A 24,210-nucleotide genomic window follows, 5' to 3' on the forward strand; every position below is an offset into this window, starting at 1 on the left:
TTGACTCACAGCCGGCCATTTCCTGGTGAAGTCAAAGTAAAACCAGCAGAATGTACATTTGACACTTAAACTTGTCATCAAATACCACCTCCTCCACAACCGCACACACACACACCCTCAGTTTGCGTTACTAATTATCCACCCTCTTGCACACACTCACACAAACCTGCATGTGCCATATGTGTCACCCATCCAGCCCCTCCACAACTGTGGTGCTGGCGATGCTTTATTAAAAAAAAAAAGAAGAAGAACTCCTTCTTGAGAGGCAGAAGCAGCGCACTGTGACATCGCGGGCGAAGCCTCGACGAGAGAGACACGCCGCCGCCGCGCTCCCCCATTAAGGCGAGAGTCATCAATCTGAGCGCGAGTAGCGAAGCACTGTAACATCATTAGCCCGAGCAGCTGGAGTGGTACTTCGTAAGCGATTCATTATAATTTGTGGCTTTTTAATTTTAAAGTCGGCGCTTCTTATTTGGGAACTGAGGCTTGAACGAGACAATCGAGCCGATCCGCTCGCCGCGCCCCGTCAGAACAATGGGAAGCGGCCCAGGAAGCCGGTTTTAACGGGGGTCTGAACGCACACGTGCTGCGCCGGGCTCCCACAGAGAGCGGGATTGTGTGTCTGGAGACTATAGGGCTCAATTTATATCTATTAATCATTTACAGAACTGATGCAAAGACCAACTGCTTATCGTTTCATTAGTAACACAAAAGTACAAGCCATTGTTTGCTCCCAGTGTATGGTAAACACCAACCGACTGTACATCACCTGTGCCTACCGCTTATTCTATATATATATATATATACAGCTCTGGAAACAATTAAGAGACCACTCCAAGTTCAGAAATCAATGTTAAGTGGTCTCTTAATTTTTTCCAGAGCTGTATATGTGTGTGTGTGTGTGTGTGTGTGTGTGTGTGTATTTGTGTGTCACAGCAGCTCTGATGACAGATAAGTCAAAGAGGCCCAATGCAATGTGTACGCAATGGCAATTTTACATGGGACAGGTTAGCATTCATTTGACTTTGATCTCCTCAGAAGGTGCGGAGGGGATTTCAACATTGTCACTGCAGTCAGAGCGGGATTGAAAGCCGCGTCAAGGACAGACTCACTGAGAGACGCCAAACACCTCTGTGTCAACGGAGACAGCAGGACTAAGAGTTAGGGACCAGGGACGCACAAACAGGGATCTTGAAATAAATAAATAATTTGTCTTCAACGGACGCGTCATTACATATTTCAGGACATTCTCCATCACGGTTAGTGTTTAATTAATTTACAATACTGAAACAAATTACCTTTCCACGGTTGGAAATTATACCTAAATGTACCGTGTCTGTTTCCTGTTTGGTGATTAAATAATCTCTACTGTTTTGAATATTTGACAGGGAATTGGCCTCTCACTGATCTTGTTTAATAGTGTTAAGGTTGAAATAACAATGGCTGATTTCCCTGTATACACACTGACAGATACAAACAGCCCAGGGCTTGGCACGTGATCTGCGCCAGTACACCAGACTGGGGAGACAGAGAAACCCCATCTTATATTCAAGCTCTGGCCACTTATAATTATTTTCCCATTCATCGATGGATGCTGTATTTTCAAATGAATTTCGGCCCGTAGTGGTTGGCGTCAGAAGTGGAGGTGGGGTTTTGGTGACGCTGTGGATGACAGTGCCAGGGCTGACAGGATGTGATGGTTGAGGCGGTTACAATTGTGTGGAGAACATTTTATTGCCTTATCAGACTCCTGACCTCAATCACACAATATCACTGGGATGAACTGCGGCGCTGAATCACAGAGACACCCCAGAGACCAGGTTTCCTCTCTCTGCTGTGTAGGAGGCTGGCGTTGTATGCTTTTCGTCAGCCATCGGAAGGAGAGCAGCGATTTCGAAGGCCAAGACCGGGCTGACACCCTACTGGATGTGTATTGAGCACAGCTGTGTTTTGGTACGTTTGTGTCTGTTGTCCAAATGTTTTTAGCTGACTGTCCTCTTCTACTAACTAGTCGAATGCATTGCTGTGCTGTGTTGCTGCCGACAGACTTTACAATCTGTGGACGCGAGGCTGGGCCGACCCCGTGTCGTTCAGGAAGTTTTTAACAAACAATAGGAATCAGCAGGTGAAGAAAATATCAAAATCATCGTCAACATCATCATAGAACAGCAGCTGTATTTGATTACATGTCAGGAGCACCGCAAACTAGAAGAGTAAAGTCTTTTATGTATAGGTACATGTGACCTTCAGCCAGGAATGATTTCCCTTATTATTATCATCATTATAATTATTGTATGTAGTAGTAGTAGTAGTAGTAGTAGCCACAACAACAACAACAACATTTGCTCTTCTCTCCAGATAATTACTGCAATTGTTGCGCCCCCTTCCCCTGTCTAATCCAACAAAACAACGCGCATTTCAATCACTTCCTGTACCTGAAGAGCGCACAATACACCAGCACTCTCCCACTGTTCGCCAGGAGATCCTTTCAAAAGACTCCCGGGGAAGAGCGTCTGATTAAGTTTAAATACCCGCAGCCCAGCACAATGTGCGAACGGGAAAGGTATCCCTCGCCCGGTGCTTACAGATTAGAATAATAAGGTTCATTCGACTGCCTTTGTGCGTCTGACTCACTGGTGACTTCCCTTTGAGGTTTTACCAAAGAAAAGAAACGCAACACCTTAAAAATAAGTTACGTGCCTCCATCCCCATTGTCGGGGACTTTGTTTTCCTTTCAGCCGGAGAAATGTACCGATGGGCCTTTATCCCGAGGACCCGGCTTTGGAATTTTCTCCTTTGTGAGGCGAGCTAAACGCGGACGGCGGCTCGTCGATATAAAAGAGTTTCTGAAGCACCTTTCGAGAATACATCTGTGTAAAATTATCTCCTCATAAACACGAGCTGCGGACGGTTAACCCCTCCAGCAGCATTAACGCATGGCTTGAAGCCCCACCCCCACCCTGCACGCCTAAATGTCTTTCCTGGGAAGGGTGTGCTACTGTTATGAATTCTGATTTGCATTCAGTTACTTTTGTTGGCTGTTGTTGTTCTAGATCAGCGGTTCCCAACCCAGGTCCTGCAGAACCCCTTACCCTGCTGGTTTCATTCCAGCCGAGCTCTTAATTACTTTATTGAACCCTTAATTGAACTAATAAATTCCTAAATCAGAGCATTTTAATTATTTTAAACCTTAGGGGTATTAAGTTAAGTATAAAATGGTATAAGGAACTTATCATATTAAGGAACCAACTTTTGATCAGTTACACAGTTTAAAAAGTCAAATTATTACTTCTATTAATGCAATTAATTAAATAATTGAGAGCTGAGTTGGAACAAAAACCAGCAGAGTAGGGGCTCCTCAGGACCAGGGCTGGAAACCACTGATCTATATATTGAGCTTCAGGTTTTCATTCAACCGAAGAACTTCACTACCTAATTCATAAAATGATTGACTAACTAGAACTAATTAAATTATTTCCCAGGACCATCAATGGGAACAGAAGTTTTTGTTATTACGGAGCCAGTCCAGTCACAACAACTGAGTTCTCCACTCTAGAATAAATAAAACCAAATGGAGACATTGGGACACGCTCGGCCACAGTGAAAGGTCATGATTTTAAGTTCCACTATTTAAAAACGAAATACACAGGGGGACTTCTGAACACAGTAACAAATCCGTGATCCTGGTTCACAGCAGCAGCCAAAGTTGCTTGAGGCGTGTGTGTGTGGGGGGGGGGGGAGACATTGTATAGACTGTCACAGAATTGGACCTCAAATTAAGCAAAACATATGTGGCAGCGCAGAGAGCTCAGAAATAGTCTTTTATCGCTTACACAAACAATGAGCTGCCTGACAGCACTTAGCCAGATAACTTAGCATGCTTTTATTTACATTTTTATTCCTCTCTAATTCCGCTGCCTTTTCTCCGAGACTTTACGGCAACTGCGCGCTTTCAAGTGTTTAATATAATGCAAAATAACTGTGTATTTTCTCCCCCGCCCCCCCATCTCATCCTGCCTTGCATTATGCCTCTAAGCACTACAAAGCGGCTCTGTAAATGAGGAATTGAAGATGGGTTTCCCCCCTCCTCTCTCTCTCTCTCTCAATTTTTTGAAGACAGACACAAAGTAGCCTCAGCTCACTGTGATGCGTTCCACCCATTTCTATTGTTAACTAAACTGCTTATTTACCAACACAATTGCTAGATTATTTACCAACACGAGTTATTACAGGGATTTCCTTTCTAATGGGTTGGCTGTCAAACCCACCTTGCCTTTCATTGCCGTCACTAAGAAGTGTTAAAAAGGCTCAAACCGTCGTTTCGGATGTTGTAACGGAGTACAAGAAAAAAAGGCTGGATTTTCCCGATATTATAGTGGCTTAACGATGTGTAAAGCCTGCGTGTGTTCAATCGGCTGCTCACAGCGTCGTGCAATTGAGTATGTATGCTTGTTAAAGGATGGCTTTTATTTATTTCTAATACCACACCTCCCTGTGTCCGTACACTTCTGTCTCCTCGAGATGGACTTCCTGACAGGGGAGTGATGTCACTAGCAGGGGAAGGGGGATATGAACCAGTAAGCGCTGTGCCCAAGGCCCGGGCCTGTCTGTTTGCGTTACATTCGGCTCCAACATGCACCTAGGCTGCCTCTCCCGTCCGCAGGGATATAGCGGTACGGTGGCGCCTTACGATGCCTCTCTGAGACCAGATCTCCACCCTCATCCAGGACGAGTCAGTCATGAAAGCCATCGTAGCTCTGTGGAACGGTTGTCCACTGCTGTATGCAAATAAAAAGACCCCGAGACGAAGTAACTCGCAGGCTGATAGATACTTATTTCGTATTACAAGTGTTTGGATGCCCACAATCCTCACTTAATGTAATAAAGGGTGTATCTAGTGTTGAGACATTAGATCATCATGGCATTAAAGAAGAAGCCCTGGGATGTAAAAGATCAATCCTATCAGGGGGAAAAACACATTTAGAGCATCATTTTGGAGATATAACCTATTACACTCGGTTTCTGCTGGTGAACATCACACTTCCACTCACTTGCCCTGTAAAATACCTGAACTCCGGCGTGCAGGCAGTTGTAATTCACCACGTGTGTGTACAGTTTATACCCTAATTAAGCTGACTACATTGAGCAAAAACCACTGCTATCAGCATCATTCTTCCCCCAGGTCAAGCAGTAATCTAGAATATGAGAAGCACCCAGTGATAAATAATTTTGAACAGAACACACTAGGCTTAAAAACTAAACTGAAGACTTAAATCCTTCTCTCTGAGATAAAGGGAGAAAAAAGGACACATCAGTTTTAAGAAATGGATTTCCATTAATGAGTGGAGCAGAATAAGGCAATCTCCTCAGTGCGCAGGTAGATAGAGGGAAGAGAGCATCTGCGGGAGACCTCGTCAGAGTGCTATAAATGGACGGATTTGAAAAGAAATGTGAAAGAAGCGCTTTGGGTTTGAACTTGAAAATAGGCGTCAGGGGAGTCCAGGGAGTTTAAGAGGAAAAAACAATGTTTGTTCTGCAAATGCGATGATGTATATATATATATATATATATATATATATATATATATATATATATATATATATATATATAATCTTTAAACTACTGTATAAGCTCTTGCATAAATTAATGGGCCAACGCTAGCAAACAATAAGAAAGTAGCAGCAGCTCAAGCAATCTTTCAATGTGAGCAAAATGGCAGTGCCGGTAATCCGTTCCACTGACTGGTTCCCCAGTATCTCCCGGCTTCATCTTCCCTTCTGTAAGTACTGGGATTTCTAGTTATGCTTTTAAAATATATATATATATATATATATATATATATATATATATATATATATATATATATATATATATATATATTGTGCCCAAGCTACTGTTGACCCCGAGCAGATACCATGAAACAGGAAACTACAGATCTTTATTATTGAAAGATCATTTAATTTTTTATTCAGGGATCCTTTGACATAAAAGCAGGGTTTGAGATAAAGCTTGTCCTATACGTTCCTCAAAAAAAAGAAGAAAAGAAAGAAGGACAGTCAAAGTGAGTCCAGGTTTTCACTGATGAAGTGGACCTTCATCACACCAAACACAGGGAGGCCACTCTGAAACAGCACAGTCTGCAATAAGGCAAAGAAACAAGCAAAATAACAACAACGAAAAGAACAACAACCCACTCTATGCGTCCTCTCAGCCTTTCACTACTGAGACCAGAGACTCCCTGCCTATATATGTCTATATAATTTACGATTTGCCGATGACATCATCATATTTGTTAAAACACCTGAAGACCTGCAGCTTCAATGTCAAGAACTCTCAGATGCAAGAAAACTGGGCTTGAGTAAAACCAAAGTCATGTTTAACAGCTTTGTTAAATCTATGAAAATTGATACTCGCTTAAGTCCAAAGTTATGTCTACCTTGGACAATAAATCAGCAGAGACAGAGATATTATGGTAGAAATCAAAAGAAGAGTGAAACTGGGATGAAATGCATCGGGAAGAAACTAAACGCTGACATCTAAGAAATCTACCCACTTGCCTCAAGAGAAAACTATTTGATCAATGCAGACGACCAGAGCTCACTTATGGCTGTGAAACCTGGTCACTTAATGCAAAAATGATACCAGAAGTGCAGACAAAAGGAGCACGGAAAGATGTCTGCTAGGAATAACAAGAAGAGATAGTAAAAGAAGAAAAATGGATCCAAGAACAAACCAAATTAAGTGAATTATCATTGAAAGAGTGAACATGTTAAAATGGAAATTTTGTGGACACAATACAAGAAGAACAGATCAAAGATGGACACAGGAAGCTTTCGACTGGATCCCAAGAGATGAAAAAAGATGGGAAGATGAAATCATACACTGGCGTGACGTGGAGAAGAGAAGCTGTGGAAACATCTTGTGGGGGGGGGTCTTCATCCGGCAGGGGATCAACATGAGGGGATGATGATGTTGATGATATATACTTAACAGATGGGGCAAGGCAGTTCAAAAGATAAAACTAAGAAAACACACACATTTATGTCCAGTTTTCCAACAATTAAGCGCAATAGTTTCCCAATAGACTGATTTAGTTAATTGTATTTATTTGCTTTTTCAAACGTATTTTGTCGAATTCTTTAGCTAGGCTGTGTGGAGGGTTTATTTGTGCATGTCAGTAGTCGGCTTTTCAAGGCTGTCCGAGCGATGACAATGCCTCAGCCCTGCGTTCTGTACAATCTGTATCTGTTATACAAATCAGTCCGATGGCCGATAAACACTAAATCTGCACTTCTCAGCCTCAGACATTGTCACAAGTTCAGGTCACAAATTCGTGCAGTTTATATCTGAGGTTCCTTCCAGCCCAGGTGAGATATGTCAATAAAGACAATCGATGAGTTTTATGCAACCTGTGTTAAGACCGAACTGCTCTCCTGTACGGTATGTTTTTAGCACGGAGACCCAAGACCTATTTCTCCCAGAAAACCTTTTAATAAATCTCTCACTCCCTCTGCTTTCCTCTCTCTCTCTCTTTTTTGTCATTGGAGAGTCAATTATAATCATCTTTATTTCTGGTATCAGGAGGCTATCCCCAGCTGAGTTCTTCTCATTCGGTCCTAATGAGAACATGCTAAGTGCCTCCCCTGCTATACATGTATGCAAATTCAATATTCTTCCAAGGTTTACATTTGCCCCAAAGCCCCCTAATGTTATTGGCTGGGATTCTATTAAACCCTGTTTAATATTAATGTCCCTTCTGACACACGCTATTCAGTCGATGGGTAGTCCATTGAGATGTTCCGTTTGAAGGTCCCAAAGATGACAATTTGCTTGCAGTTTCTCCAAATTGTTTTGATGGCCTTTCCCTTTGGGGGTCTTTAGAGTGATTCCTAGAAGCACGGATATGATACGGGAGCTGTCTTCTGTTGGGAAAATATGATTTTGTACATCTAAAACACAGCACTTCCTCCAGGGCCCCTACTTGACATTGTAGAGGGTAGGTTGATCTGTGGCTGACAGCTGGCCATGACCTGCTCAATGCTACTCGAATACGCTTACTTTCACACACACACATTCGCACTCACACACACACTCAGAGAGATAGATAGGTAGACAGATAGATAGATATAGACATATAGAGAGAGTGCAAATAATAGTTTTAATAATGTTGTTGCAAAGGAGAAGACACAATTGGAAATTATTATCATCACACGTAAATACGCCATGTTTATTTGCGGCTTTTCACAAATTTGTGCAACTGCCACTTACAGTGCTTTTAAACTTGAAGACACTGCACAGTATACAGCAGGTTGTGTGTATTGGGGGTGTGTGTGCTTGACAAACAACAGATGGGTGCCTGTGGCTTTTCCAACTCCGACAATATTTACAGTTTAGGATCCACTGATGGGAGATATGACTCGAGAAAACAAGCCGGCAAACCGAGTGCAACTCTCCCTCACAATCTGCAGAATTAATAGGAAAACTCAATTAAGCTGGAAAGTGAGACTGACCCCTTTGAAGTCGATTCAACTCATCTACAATGCTTCTGCGCTCGGCTGGAACTCTGTTGCACTGTTTTGTGTGTAAAGAAAAAATAAAACAAGAAAGACAGTTCAAGGGGGGAAGAAAAGACGGGGAGTAAAAAAAAAAAGAAACCTTTGTTAATTCTGTCGAGAAAGAATATATGAAAGCTAGCCTTTGCATCCCAATCACAACAAGCAAAACACACAAAAAATAACTGTGTACAGAGAGGAACTTCAAACGCCAATGCCAGGGAATCAACGTGCCGTCCTGGTTTATGCATCTCCATTCCTCGCCTCCCCTCGTTCAAACACCCTGCTCACCTCACAGGGTGCCACCTTTATCCCCAGTTGTTTTGAAGGGAGCTAATTTGTTGCTAGAATTAGGGAGAAGGGAACGCGTGGAGGTTGTTGTGCGATGCATCATATCGCCAGTGTTGTGTCAATAACCGTGCCTCAGGCAAATGAAGCCCAATAAAGCTTATCAATCATACAGTGCAAACACTCTGTGTTGGCCCATCTTCTCCACTTGCAGTCTTATCTTTCATGTTTAAACCGAGCGGGGGGGGATCAAACAGAGGTATTCACCGAGGAGGTCTGTGTTGTTTTACTGTCTTGGAAGAGCGTTGTTGTGTTCCTGGCGTCCTGGTCTCACTCCCGGATTGTTAATCTTGCTGCTGTTTTCCTAAGAAACAAGATCCATGCAAATCCATTCGTTACTGACTGTTTGAGCATTACATGGGTGTAACTGTTTGGAAATGGTCCTGATGTGCTTTAAAGAAATAATACAAAATAAGGAACATAAATAAAATGAAAATGAATGCTCCCTGATAGAGTAAACAGGCAATGAGTTGTCTTTGGAAACTTTAATGTCCACCACACATAAAGCTGAAATGAAAATAAAAAAGGCACAAACCAGTATAAAGATATATATACAAATTAAAGCTTCATCCAGTTGTGTCCAATAAACAGTCAGGTCTGGTGTTTTATTGGGCGGATACCCCACCCTTCCCAGACATGCTACAGTACCACTAAATCGCCGAAAAGAGAAAGATTTGAGTTAAATAAACAGGAGGGGGGAAACATGAACCTGGGGTCACAAGGGGAAATTAAGAACAGGTGCATTTAGGAGTAAACACAGGCAGGACATTGTTACACAAAGAGTCGTGGGAGTCTGGAACTAGCCACCCAGCCACACCGTCCGAGCCGAGGCCCGGGTCCCACAACACACACAGTGGACGGACTCTGGAACCAATTAGCTCCCAGTCACCAGAGTGGGCCGAATGCCTTCGTTCTCATCTGAAACTGTTTTTACTATTCATAATTTGTTATTTATTAATTTGACTGAGGCCTTTATCAGTGGCAACCCACAATCCCATTCTGCACAATCCGTGATGTTTAAAATGTCGCCGAGCATGAGGGCGGCCTCGCTCTCTGGCGCCTGCATTGGGGTCCCGATGGTCTCACTCGACGGGAAGCGGCCTTCCTCTGTGGGTTATTGCTCTGGGGCAGCTGCGTAAACTCCTGGTTACAAATCCACCTTTAACTAGGCAATTGTTTACTGTTGTTTACCAAGGTTTCTTTTACTTCCTTCTCAGCTCTATCTCGCTGGATTTTGGAGGTCACTCTTATGCTGTACAGCAGTAAAACTTTGAGGGGGGGGTAGACTGACTTCAGCACAAAAAGCAACACTGAAAACAATAGAGGCCTCACTCACTGAAAAGAGCTCATATCTCACATCTGCGCAGCTGGAGCAGAAATGACTGGTCTGTTCCTGCGACTGTCCCTCCACTCCAGTCCAGTCCAGTTCAGTCCAGTCCAGCATGCTTTGCCCTGGCCAGGGAAATTAATCTGTGAGGCAGAGGGTTAGGCTACACGCCCACACTGCCTCTGACACCTGAAAATATCCCCCACGCGGATGTCTGCTCATCCAGGCTGCTCCGTACATGTGGAGTTTGACCCGCTAACTCGTAAAAAATATTAAGAGCTTTGAAAAGAGATCAATAACGGTGGAAAATCATAAAACTGCCCACGCAAGATTAACGAAGTACTGAGAATAAGCTGATTCGTCAACATTTACAGTATTTCATTAAAAAGGGATAATAATCATAATATTAAAAAGAAAACCTTCATTAGGAAAAGGGATTTTTTTCACAAGACTGAAGCAAAAGTGCTTTCAATTAAAATTTGAATACAACCAACAAGGTGAGTTTCCCAAAATGGAAAAAATAATCATCATGGCAAAGCAGAGGCTATAATAAAATAACTTCTATAAGAGATGAGGTTGCATGTTGAGATGCTTACAGAATAAGATGAAGGGATTGTGTACGGTGACATGGCAATATCAAACTCCAGTCTCGTGGTTCTGCATCACAATATGGCCGAGCTAAAGACTGTTCATATTGTGTGTTTTTATTGCACAGACTTATGTTTGATTTAGGCTTCCCGCTACAACTCCCCAAAAGTGGATTTCAATCTCTAGTTCAACAATAAACAATAACGCCAATAACAAATAAGAACACAACAAAGGTAACGGTTCAACCTAGATTTGTTTGGCGTAATCCTCTTTGTTGGATGTTCTCGAGGATTACCACATTTTCTGGAACAGTCACTTCACAAAAAGCAATAGATGGCATACATGAGGGAGAGGGAGAGACCAAAACAGAGAGAGAGACAGAGACACAAAGAAAGACAGAGAGACAGAGTGGGAGAGAGACAGAGAGAGAGGTGAGGGGAAAACATCTCTAATCAGGAGGTTTTTCTGTCACCTCTTTCTGAAAAATCTGAAATAAAAGTCTCATTCCTTCAAACCATTTTCGATTTGGCTTTAAGACCAAACACATAAAAACAAAAAAAACAAAATATAAAAAATGTAATTGCAAAGCAGCCTGTACAACACTAAGTCCCCCCTGAGTCTTTTGGCTTATAATTTATTCATTTTAAGGCAACAACAGTGAAAGAAACAAGATAACACGGGACACGACACCCCACACGCGGAGTTCAGACCGGTTTCCAACGGCTTGGAACAAAGTCCGTCCGCCTCCCTGCCATTCGTTTTAATGTGGTTGCTGCACATTGTTATACACGGAGGGCAACGTTTTAAAAGCTGACAAAATGCGACTGATCAAGTTAAACCTGGGATGTTTCTAAAGGAAAACAGTCTTTTGTATATATTAAGGGAGACAACGAAATGAGAGAGAGGAACATTTTATTAATTACAAATTTAAAAAACGCCGCAAAACCGGTTGCGGATGATGCCGATATTACGTTATTGTCGTACGTGCCTCAAATGAGGACAACTTCACAGTACTTTTTACTTTTTCTGTCCCCATTAAGATTTGTAAGTCAGAAACAGACCTCTGACGATGTTTGCCCCTTGATCGAGATTCACCCAGTTATTGATGTGTAATTACAACTCTCCCCACACTCGTTCGTGATCAGGGGCGAAAGTGGCAGAGCACGGTAAACGCTTGTGATACAGCAGGTACGTTGTGTCTATTACCCTTGCCCCTGTAAGATGTGTTCTCTGATTTCTATTGCTAGATAGAGGCCGGCGAGCTGAAACACAGACATGGCGAGAGGGAGCCCACGTTATAATTGGAACTGGAGACCAATTGGACAGACAAGATTGATTTTTTGCAAGGGTTGTCTTGGCATTTTTGAGGTCAAGCCCATTCGCAGTCATAATTTGCCATTGTGCTCGAGCTCTGAGAGTGTACACTGGCTCCGCACAAACAGGTAAACTTCATCTCCCGATAAAGAGCGAAAAGATTTCCAATGGAGTCGCAAATAAGAAAAGGACATTATTTTTTTTAGAGATTGCAGGAGACTTTACACCAGTTTTTGGGGTTGACGATCTTAGACTGGATTACTGCTCAATCGTATTCCTGTACAACACTGCAACAATAAACTGTGCGATGAGACAAAGTAAAAGTAAATGTTTTCCAAATGGCATTGAGTGTTTCAGAGCTATATTTCTATGCTGTAATTTATCTATCTCTGGTCCGACAAAGAATCTGCCAACCCAGATTTCTGTCTCTATAATGTCTCTAAAATCAATAAACCCCTAAATTATTGTTATATATAATCTAGCGCAGACCCATCTACATTCAGAAGAAGAAAAGCTACTCACTGCAACACTTTATTCACATATTTTATTTTAGTGATCTGCAGATTGCCGCTTGACTGGTGAAAGATGTTTTTCTATAGTGTTCAAGTGCCGTCTTGAACTTTGTCTGTCACATATTCAGGGAAATGGTTATAGTCTCTTACATTTATAGATTTTTATAGCGAGTAGGACTGAAATGTCTAGTACAAATGGATGCGAACATGATTTGTCATTTTTTATAGTGTAGTATCCTTTACAAAAAAGACGTTTTTATACAGGAGTGTAGTTCTACCGTTTGGTGTCAGATCTTTATTTAAAAAAAGACATGACATCAGTAAAAGGGACAGAATATACCGCCACAGAAAATGGTGTTAAAAGATGAACCCAAACATTAAGCAAAGGCAAAATGTCTGTGTTGTTGTGCGAGGATTTTTCCGTTTGAGAACTATGTAGTTCGGTTGACCTCTTTATCAAAGCTGTGACTGTGGATATTAAAAATAAAAGGCTAAATTTAGTAGTTGTTTAGTGAGAAGAGTGCCAGGAACAGAGACTTGGCTTAAAAAAAAGAAAAAAAGAAAAAAATAGGTTTGGAAAATGGAAACCTGGGTGAAATTGAAGAAATGGGTCTGTGATGAAATTTGATAAAAAGCAATTGAGTTAAAGCACGTGGCACGGACAAAGGAAGGCAGAATAACTGAATGCCGTCAATAGGGCAGCTTATGCGCTGGGGACGCAGTCTATTTAGCAGACGGTGGCTGGGACATATAGCGGCGCTTTAAAAGGGCAGGTGTCTATTCTGTACCAGCTGTCAACCTCTCAATGCCGGGCCAGAGTTATGGAATCTGAAATGAAGGCAGCCTGCGTTTGAACCCTGCCTCGCCATTCATCTCTAATTTTATTTCGCTGATAGATTTACACACCAGTAAAGGTGAGGGGACAGAGCAGTCTATCTCCTCTTAGGTCGCAACACTAAGCGATCACCTGGAGTGATGCGACAGCCGTGCGCTCAATACAGGACTCCCAGGGAGCGTCGTGTAAAGAAAAGAAGAGATGTATTCTCCTGCCGGTGCTGTGCGCATCACGGTTCTTGGGCTTTTGACTCCGTGGCCGATGTTTATTTGTGCTGGGAGGGTCCTGACATTGTGGTCAGGGTTGTGTGTGTGGTGTTAACACCCTACTGTATACAATGCTGGCTGGGGTGTCACATTTTAATGGCCTGAGCAGCACTGTTTACCCGAGTAGCACATATTTGGATGTAAATGACTTGGATGTAAGTAACTCCCAGCTGGAAAGCGTTGGACACAGTATACATATCGGCACAGACCCTAGCATCGCCATTTCTGTAGATATGTCAGTTGCAACACAGTTCTAGATTTTATTAGTGTTGTTCTAATAATAATACATTAATTTAACATACAATATAAACAAATTCAAGTGGCAGCAGTGCATTTGTTATACCACTCAATCCACTGGATAGCAGTTTGTATCTTCTTGCAGTTCCTAGAAAGTATATAATGTTGTGTGTTTTGAGATTTGCATACAGTGGGAACTTTATTTGTGTGTGCATAGAAATAGACCAACAAACCAACAAAAAAAACAGCCTTCTATTTGCACTGCCATGTATATAACTTAGCAAACACCCAGTTTTGGCTAAAGCACGAGGTCTGAAGCACGGTATAGGGATACTGTAGATACAGGGCGTCTGCAGGAAAGTCTAGCAGATCAAATCGCTATTGAAGAAGAGAGCAGGCCATACCTGACGGGCTCTACCACGCCGACTCTCTCCAGTATGGCATTTGCCTCCATGCCGCATCCCCACCGCTTCTTCGCGCCGCGCCAGCCAATAACAGACGAGAGCTCATGCGCTTCTCCGAGATGATGCGTTTTACTCCTCCAGCACCGACCCCATTTGATTCAGTTAAGCTTTTCCTCCCTCTTGAAAATTTGATATGTGAAAAGCCTCGCCGAAGACAGCAATCTCGCGTGCAGATTAAAGAGCAGGCTGCTCGAGTCCCGTCTTATAAGACTCAGACGCCGGGTTTAAAAAACAAAAGGTGCAGATCCCTGTGATTCCAGCGAAAACAGCGGGGGCTCTCATTTCTCTCAATCAAACAGGATTTAAAAGTGAGTGCTCAGCACAGAAGTTTTGTCAGTGTTGCATGAGTTTCATATACATGTGTGTGTGAGAAGAAAACAAAGCATAAGATAAGATCAACTGGTAATTCTTACAGAGAAAAATCTATTTTTAGAAAACTGTTTTGGGGGCCAGAGTTTGGCAGGTACTTCCAAAACAAAAATTACAACTACACACAAACAACACCCTCTTGTTCCAGCAGTGCATGCTTGGTAACAGAACAGAAATCCCTGTCGTCACGAAAAAGCTGAATAATCCAACAAACTAAACGTCACGAGTTCAGAGTCCCGCACTAATCACCCATGTCCAGAAACGTCTTGAAGTCCCCCCCATGTGTCAGAGTCATCCAGCAATGTCTCGTACAGTAACTATCGTTTAATTAGAAACAAATGCACCACTCTCATTACCCAGCATGCTCGACAAAGTGGTCCAATCAAGGGGGATGTCAAGACAAGGGGGCTTTCGGGGTGTTCGGGAGTGAAGGTCAAACCGTCAATATTATTTTCAGTTGCCGGAGACAAAGTGTACCTGTGAGAGATTCACGCTGACAGCTGTGTTATTTGTGCTCCCGCTGAAGAGAAACAGACCCCCTTTCTTGAACGAGGACGGGGGGAGAAAAAGGAAGTTGCTTTTCACTCTCAATGCTTTCGTATAAACAACACTCCCTCCCTCTCCTCTCTCTCTCTCTCTCTCTCACACACACACATACAGACACGCACAGAAAAAAATCCCAGCGACTTGTAATTATTTCTTATTTATAGCGGTGAGCCCCAGGGGCCGAAATACCAGGGTGTACACTTTGATGAGACCTCACCATCGCTGAAACCGTACACTCTTCCCCGTCCAGATTGCAGGGAAGTCAAGTGCTTTGACTACAACAAGGCCCCAAGGAGGAGAGAGGCAGTTTAATTTTCATTGCTTCATTAGTCACCAAGGCCTCTGTAACTACCCAAAGCAGGGCCACTTACCTTTTTTTTTTCACTCCTTCTTCTTCTCCCAAATATATATGTATAATTTATGGCCGCGTCTATTTATCTATTCATTTTCAGAGGTAGGTATTCGGTGGCTGTTTGTGTGCTCTTGTGAAAGCTGACAGCCCCCTGCACGGGATTAGGGTAGAGTGCACTTTAAGACCAGCGAAACCATCTGAAGTACATATTAGGAGGAGAAAAAAATGAAAGGGATTTTGGTCTCCCCTCTCTGGCTCTCTCTCTCTATACTCTATATACTGTCGGTGAGCAGCAATGTGGGCTTCAAAGGCAAAGGGAAGTTATAATCCTTTTCTTCACTTCTGTTCCTGTCTTCTGAACTGTATTTCTTGCTTCACTGTATATCTGACAATCAGCTTTGTGATGTACACTGTAGAACACTTTATAGTTGTAATGTGCAATTAATCAATTGATTAATTAATCAATTAACATGATGTATGCGATTTGCCTGAGATTTGTGGTCAGGGCAGATGTTGGAGTTGAGTTGTGTGGATTCACTCCATTAGAAAAGCAATTCAGGAGTGATTTGCTGTCAGCATTACATTTGGGTTGTTGTCATGTCATGTTTGGTCATTATTATCCATAACAATGTCCTGAACAACATTCGAAGATGGCCCCCAAAACAGATGCAACGCCATATCCACAGCTAAACGCGTCCATGACCTCACGGAGCAGAAACGGGGGAGAAAGTCTTAAACTAACCTCATCCCTACTGCCAGGCCAGACCTTAAACCTAGTCTAAACAAAATCACCTTCCTGAAGTATAATGCCATTCGATTTAATATTAATCTGCATGTACGGCGATTCCACTCTGTCACACTGTCACAGAAATGACAGCTCAAGCGACAACAATGGGTTTCCGAAACGCAACAGCATGGAAGTGTTTTCCAGAAGGTACCGCAGCGTGAAATGTGAAAACCCTGTGCCAGGGTCCATTGATCCCGGCCTGAAGCAAAACTAAAGTATTGGTTTCCCACAGTGGGGTCCCGGAGGGTCCTCAGAGACTTAGCACCTGTGGTGAGAAATCGCTGCTTGTCAAGTCCCTTCCTCGTTTGTGGTTGAAAGCATCCGTTATCTTTGGCAAGGTACACCGAAGACACGGGAGAATGTTTTTCAAGTACGCATAAAAAAAGGCAGTCTTCCATAAAATTAGCCTGTTGGTCTATAATCGTTTACACTAAACGACCAGTCTGCAACAAGTTGTGTATCAAACACACACAAAGTTAAACACACACAAGACAAACTTCTGGCACACTAAACCGCAGGCCGGCCCTTTCTGATTTACAGTTTAAATTCCTTTGGGTTGTCCATTCGCAGCACTAATGGCAGCATTACGCCGAAACAACTGTGCCTGAATGGCTTTCTGTAATGGGGTTTTACTTACTCGCTTTCAAGATAATCCCTTTTAAACAGAAACCGGTACCCTGCCATTAATTCTAATCCCATGAAATCTGCTTAATTGCGTCTTTTTTAAACACAGTATGTTATGAGTTTGTCCGTCACACAAAAGCGATTGCCCTTCGCCGGGAGCTGGGCTGCTCGGGATGACGGTTCGTCAGCCCTTTTTTGTGGTCGCAGAGCTGGGAAGGGGAATCTGGGGCGGGATGTTCTCGGAGAGGGACTCAATTACACAGATCAAGGCTGCACACTTTTGGTAAACCAGATGCCGAGGGTTGTCAGCGGCTGAGGTCTCTTTGCTGTTCGCCGGCCGCAGTGCACTGCAGTGTCGGGCTGGGAGACACATTGCGTACTCTCTTGTTGTCTGACAGCAGTTACATGTGCATCTGGGTTTCTCCCACCATAAAAAACACGCACGCAAAATGATACACACGACATATGACACATGTTCAGAGTGCTGTCGAATTCAGTGCGATTCAGAGAAATAAAAACAAGTTAAGCACTGATGATCTAGCTAAGCACTAGTGATGTAGTTAAGCACTGCTAATGCTAATACTTCATGCAAATCTTTTAATTAATTTGTTTATTTTACAAAGCAGCACATCCTAGATATCTGTCTTTATGGATTTCAAACTGCTTCCTGTGTTCATTTACATGGATTAATTGGAAAGCAAAGATCACTCGCTCGACCCCTCACCTACTCGTGATCTGAGATGTCCCCCGATGCAGGGGCAGGTACATGTGATGGCAGAGACCCCAGAACCCGAGACCACCCCGTCCTCTCGGAGATTTTCCCCGGGGAGCCGAAGCTACTTGACCTCCCCGATCCACATTCCTGCCCTGCTGTAATGGCCGGTCAAGGGCAGGGGACCCCCTAAAGTGGGACAGAGAGAAGGGGGGATGGGGAGGGACCACAGAGGAGGAGAAAAGCTGACGGGCAACGCAGGCCCCACAGTGTGTCTGTGTCACTCTCTGTTTAATAGCAATCATCACCATCGCCATGAGAGAAGGCTACAGATATATATATAGTAAAATAAAAGTAATAAAAACACATTATACTCAGTGTAGCAGCACAATTTAAAGGAGTCAGTCATGAAGCGTGAGTGATGCGGGGTTTAACTGCTCCAGGTCAGTGAAGGGGAAGCTGAAGATCGAGAGGAGGAGAAAATTCACAGGGTGGGAACCACACACAGCCCGAGGGTCCGGCGATTGTGATGGGGGGAGCGCAGGCCTCACTGGCAGAGAGATAAACACTGCGGCCCACAGGCACCGCCGAGTCCTCCAGCGCCACTCGCTGTGGTCCGGTTCTGTCCCTTCACCACCAACGTGCGCACAATACCGCCAAACTGACACTTTGTTTTTTGCTTTTTTTTTTGCTTTGCTGTTTTTTTTCTTTCCTAAACTCCTCTTTTCAGACTAAACAATTGTGACTTGGCTGAGAAAGCAGCTCAATTCCAGATGCTGCTCTACTGCCTCCTTCTCTCTCTCTCTCTCTCTCTCTCTCTCTCTCTCGCTCTCACTCACTCACTCACTCTGCAGATTGCTTTAATTGGAGTGGCAGGCACAGACGCTCTTTCAACAAATGAAATACACAGGGGAGCCCCTACTCTTGGCACTGCTGCTCCATTAATACTCCAAATAAAAGAAAGTTGAGAACTGTTTTCAGGTGTTTATTGCTAACTCAGCTGTAGGCAGCTGCTAACTTGTCTTGTGCTCCTTTCTTTTTTCTGCTTCGGACCGAAAGCCCAAGCGCCAGCCGCCGAGAAACTCTCCCTCCGGGTCCTGGGGTGGGGCCTGCACAGCGCGGCGTTACTCTGACGCACTCAGCTCCTCGTTTCACCGTCCAGACACACAAGACACCGAAACCAAAGACCGGGATCTGATTGGCAGGGCGAGGTGAGTATCTTCCTGTCCGTAGTGAAATTCTTCCACAATCTGCAGGATGATATTAATACGTGTTTCCGCCTGTCCCCTCCCTCAACAAAGGTCAAAAATGAGTTGGAAGGTTTTGAAGTCCTGAATAGAAACTACTATAAAAGACCAGTCACTCAGTTGTCGATTTCTTTTACTCAACTTTTTTTGTTTGTTTCTTTTATCCTTAAATAAAATCATAGGAAATTAATAATGCAAGCAGGCCACTATATTTTATTTTCTGTGCTTCCATACGGTCCATATATTGGCAGTATTTCTCATTTTTCCCTCACATGGTACAAGCACCAACGGTCAGAAAGCACCATTTTCTTCCACAGAGGAATAAAAAAGAAAATTTCCTCTGAAATTAGTTCAAGAATTACCGAGGTAAAACGAGTAATTCTACACCATCCCTCCAGTACATTTCTCGGCCTGCTGCGGTAACACGCACTTTAATATGTAATAGTCATGCATTTTGTATGAAGAGGGTTTCTCCTAACCTGGTCTGGGTCCAAGGCCGCGAGTCTGACCCTCACAATTTCAAACCCCAGCTTCCTGCCCTCTCTCTCGCCCTTATTTTTAGACCAGGGTTAAAACCAACACAGTACGAAGAAAGAAAGAAAAAAAAAGAAAATGCCAAGAACACACAAAGCCCTTCCCTTTTCAGCAAGTCTCTAAACAGCACCTCTCCAACCCGACTCCCGAATAAAAGAAAACATGGAAAGAAAAACAAAAAAGCAGCACAAAAAGGCGGAAATGTTATTTAAAAGGTACCAGACCGCATCATTTTCCAGCGATATTATATACTCCCTGCAGTATCCAAAATATATACGGGCCCAGAGCCAAGAATGTAAAAATAAAATACATAGACTCAACATCTGGACAGAGGCTGAACAAAACTCCCATTTAATCGCAGCTGAATAAAGTATTCTACAGTTTACTTCTGTTTTTTTACTAATTTGGCTTCTTTTCCCGAGGGGGTCTGCTACCTCTGATCTAGAAACGGATCGCGTTTCTCCTCAGTTTCCTGAAACGTCGACAAAACGTTCATTTTTATTATAATTATCCACATTGTCCAGAGCACAGGGAAGTACAGTGCTGGCAGAATTAAAATCCACAGCGCACCTACTCTGCAGACATCCACTCTTGGGTTACGGCGAGGTAAACAGTCCCGTGGGGGTTTTGGCAGCACCGAAGGGGGTAATCGCTGTTCACGTTGTGGGTTCCAGTGCGGCACATGGGCGGCCTTGGAGATGTTCCAGCCCTGCCTGATCTAACGGAGATATTTACCTCTTTAATGAACCGGCACGAGAAGTCACACATTTAACGATGACAAGATACACTGCGTTTACGGGCTCTGTGGTGGAGCGGCGCGACATAAAGCGAGAATCATTGGAGCAGATTGGGTTTAAGTAACGTTTTATGATTTATCGATCGCCTCCACTTATGTACGGTTCCCCGTGATGCCATGAAATCAGCAGTTATAAGATTTCTGGTGTGCATGTCCGGGGGCGAGAGGAGAAAGTGAAACATAACATTTACAATAATAATAATAAATCTTGTCCGTCTCATTCTATTAAAAAAGTTATTCCAAACTATTCCTCATACTTTCACTTTGATTTTTATTGTTTTATTGCTTCTCAAACCTTCCATATCGTGAGACCATTTTGAGAGCAGGGACGCACACACATGCACACACACAAAGTCTTTATGGTCATACACACACCCAAGCAGAGCCAAATACATAATGTGCCCCCCAAAACATTTTTAGGAATCACTTATCCCTGCAATTCCTTTTATGTTCAAGTTCCCTCCCCAAAACAAATAGCTACATAACTGAAGATACAATTGCCTCACAACAGGCCTCACGTCTCTTAGATATAAATGGAATTGCACGCAGGAGTCGGATTCTTTCATTCGCGTTCATTTACAAGTCTGGGTGCAGATTGTTCCTGGCAAATAATGCCCTGAAAGCGGCCGAATGTTTACCCAAGTGTTGTTTTTGTTTCAGGGAGCTCGGAGAAGGAGAAATACCTAACGCGGCTGATTCTGTTGTGTGAATTACCAGGCGCCAACGGAGCTGTCAAACACAGCGGGGTTATGGTGCGACACACTTATCAGACTGCCTCAAAGTGCCAGCAATATTTAACTCGACTGATTGTTACCTAGTACTTGGCACAATGGATGTTGTTTATTTTGTTTGTCTCCTTTATATTCTCTCTCTTCTCTAAAACACAATACATGGCACGGCTCCAGGAAACATCATAAAATTATCACAGAGGCCATAAAACAAAGCGAATGCGGTGAAGGCAAAGTGACACGCGTATTGTGTACAGTGTTTTACATCAGATAACTGAAAGGATTTTCACAGCTAACTCAATTCTGCAGTGACAGTGCAGATCAAAAGCTCAGTCGACAAGCATTTACATGCTTCACGGGCCCTGCTGCCAGACTTATCGGAATTATGCAATAAAACCCTGTCGAATGCTGATAACGATCTGAATATCAATATTCTCCAGAGAGACAGTAGTAGCCACCCCACGCACATGCCTCACATGGCTGGCACATGCAAGGTACATACAGTACCCAGTGGTCTAACAAAGCGTACGGCGAAAAAAAGAATTTGGGACCAACCGTTTAAATTGTCAATTCAATAAATTGGAGCAGGTTGTGCTGCGGTCTGTCAAGTGGGTTCCAGAAAATGACACTCCACGCCGACGAGAACCTTTTAATAGTGGTAGTGTTTTTCTCAGGTTGCCGTAGTGTGCAATAAACATATTAAAGGACCGATTATCTCAACCTAGGCCGCAGAGATAAAAGGATTACCCGTACAGGCAGGGCCTACAATGAATAGACAGTGTTTATGTATCTTTTTATGCTTTCGTTCTTTTGCAGCGGGTTATAAGAAATAAGACCCCCCTCCAAAAAAGGCTGAGAGGAAAATCACCTATCTGTCACATTGGAGGTTTTGTTTAGTTAACCCACAGGCTTATTTTAATGTGGTTGTGGTAATGCTGAAGCTTAATCTGTCTCTAAGCAACTTATTAAAAAAAAACGAAAAAAGTCAATAACACATAATGCCTGATGGTGACATTGAAGAGCACCTATAATCCTCGCATCGTGATCTGTAGATCCCCCTCAGCCCGGCCTGTCTGGATCAACATCGTGATCAAGCTTCTCCGCATGTAACAAATATTGTTCGACTTTATTCAGCAGCACTTCCCAGAATCCCCCTGGGTGTCGGCGCTCCCTGGCGCTTCAACCCGCTATCCCTTTAAAAAGTGTTTGTTGTTTCTTTCTGTCTTTTTTTCCATGTTTCAACGTGGCCCACTGCCAGTTATGAGATCACCCCACCCCCCGTTCTGACACAGATCGATGCATTAGCTTCCCAATTATTTTGCTGGACGCAATTCAACTATTTACCGAGTTTGTGCAGCTTGTTTTCCCCCTAAACATTAATTTAATCTCTTCTTTCGACATAATTCTGAGTTTATGACGTGCTGATGTCAGCGCCCGGCTCGCCGGATGAACAAACGCACGCCGAGAGAGTGGGGGGGGAAAACGCCATATAAAACGCTGATAGATAACTTGCATTTTTGAACTTGCATAATTTTAATCACCCTGCTAAGAACTTGACAAGACACAGGATTTTATAATTAATTACTTTTCCGACTGAGGCTACAAGTACTGGGTGTTACTTCTTATACTTGGCAGGATGTCAGACTCGGCAAGTCCTGGAAAAACTAAAGAATTAAATAATCTTTTCAAAACTGTTGTTCACCATCTAGCACAGGACGTCTACTGGGCTGAATGTTATTAATATGGTTTCTTCTGTATTTCTTTCGAAGCTAATTTTTTCTGCCTCTTCCTGATGTCTCTGTTAAACACTTGTTTCCTTCCAGATTTCTCTTGCAATCATCGTGGTTCAGATATTTAAATTGAGCCTCATGCTGTAAACGAGAAAATACCCTCCAATTAACACTTAATGCAAGTCGTTAGTGTAGCAATTACTAGCTGGTTTGGTAAAAGGTTTGAATGGGATGTAATTGCCACGGAGTACGGGTCGTAGTTTGGGACACTGTTCACTCATAAAACAAACAAACAAACAAATAAACAAACAAACTGGGATTGACTTGGGGGTTGTGGTAAGAAAAGCAGTAGAGGGTTATAGACTAAAGGTCTTATCTACAGGGAAGCTCACCAGAGCATTTTAATATAACTCTCCAAAGAGCACAGTCAATTCATGACTTCGGTGACTTGTCTGAGGTTAATCGCAGACTTTATCTATCCAGAAAATAAACCCCTTCAGTTTGTGGGAGTCAATATGATTAAAGTGGAGAAGGGGGATGTCAGAGGGGATGCAGGCTACACTGAGAGAGAGAGAGAGAGAGAGAGAGAGAGGTCTGCTATGGTTGGCAGATTGCCCTGCTTCAAATACTCCTCCTGGTTTGGTCCTGTCTGGTGTATTTCTCCACCAGATCCAAACAGCTTCACTTTATGTGATGAAAACAGTGCACATGTAAAGACTGAGTTACTAAGTAGTATCTTATTTATAGACAATTCAGGTCAAGATCCCCAGAACTGCTTGTATATTCACGGATTGAATCCACACACGCACACACACACACACACACAAAAAAAAAGATATCCATTCAAGGGAAGTTAAAACAAATGTGACCATTCAGTTTTTGTTTGTTTGTGTTTCTCACAATCAAGTCTTGGCTTGCAGCGGACGAAGAGTGACTCACACATGGGCCCGCCCCCCCGCAGGTACAGCCCGCTCCCTGACCCGGGCCGGGCACGCCCCTCCGCGAACAGGGACTTCCTGAAATGTGAGCGAGGGAGGGAGAGACAGAGAGACGGAGAGACGGAGAGATGGACGGGGAGAGGCACGGTGAAACGTCTCCTGCAGCTATGGAAAACAACACCCCCCCCACCTCCCAAAAAAAAACTCCCGTAAAAAATTAAAACACAAGGAACCATAAATAATCCGCAAACCGAACAAGCATCTCACTAGAACCTGTCAGGCCGACTCGGTGAGACGACAGATAAGCATCAGTTTCAGATCAACATTCCTCCCCTCCAGGAAGAATGACAATATTGTTTTAGTCGTGCGCGGTGTTAGCGCATCTCAGCGTGACCAGAACATTA

At 43.3% G+C, this 24,210-nt stretch overlaps 1 long non-coding RNA gene across 1 annotated transcript in view; it reads left to right on the forward strand.

The window, feature by feature from the left end:
• Nucleotides 1-1,693: 1,693 nt before the first annotated feature.
• LOC136750527 (uncharacterized) overlaps nucleotides 1,694-24,210 on the forward strand; it is a 28,293-nt gene continuing 5,776 nt past the window's right edge. Inside the window, exons 1-2 of the long non-coding RNA XR_010816879.1 lie at nucleotides 1,694-1,953; nucleotides 18,893-19,044. This is a non-coding gene — a long non-coding RNA (uncharacterized LOC136750527). The remainder of the gene's footprint in view (nucleotides 1,954-18,892; nucleotides 19,045-24,210) is intronic.

The sequence above is a fragment of the Amia ocellicauda genome, chromosome 5 (assembly GCF_036373705.1).
Source record: "Amia ocellicauda isolate fAmiCal2 chromosome 5, fAmiCal2.hap1, whole genome shotgun sequence".
In the NCBI taxonomy this organism is placed as follows: Eukaryota; Metazoa; Chordata; class Actinopteri; order Amiiformes; family Amiidae; genus Amia; species Amia ocellicauda.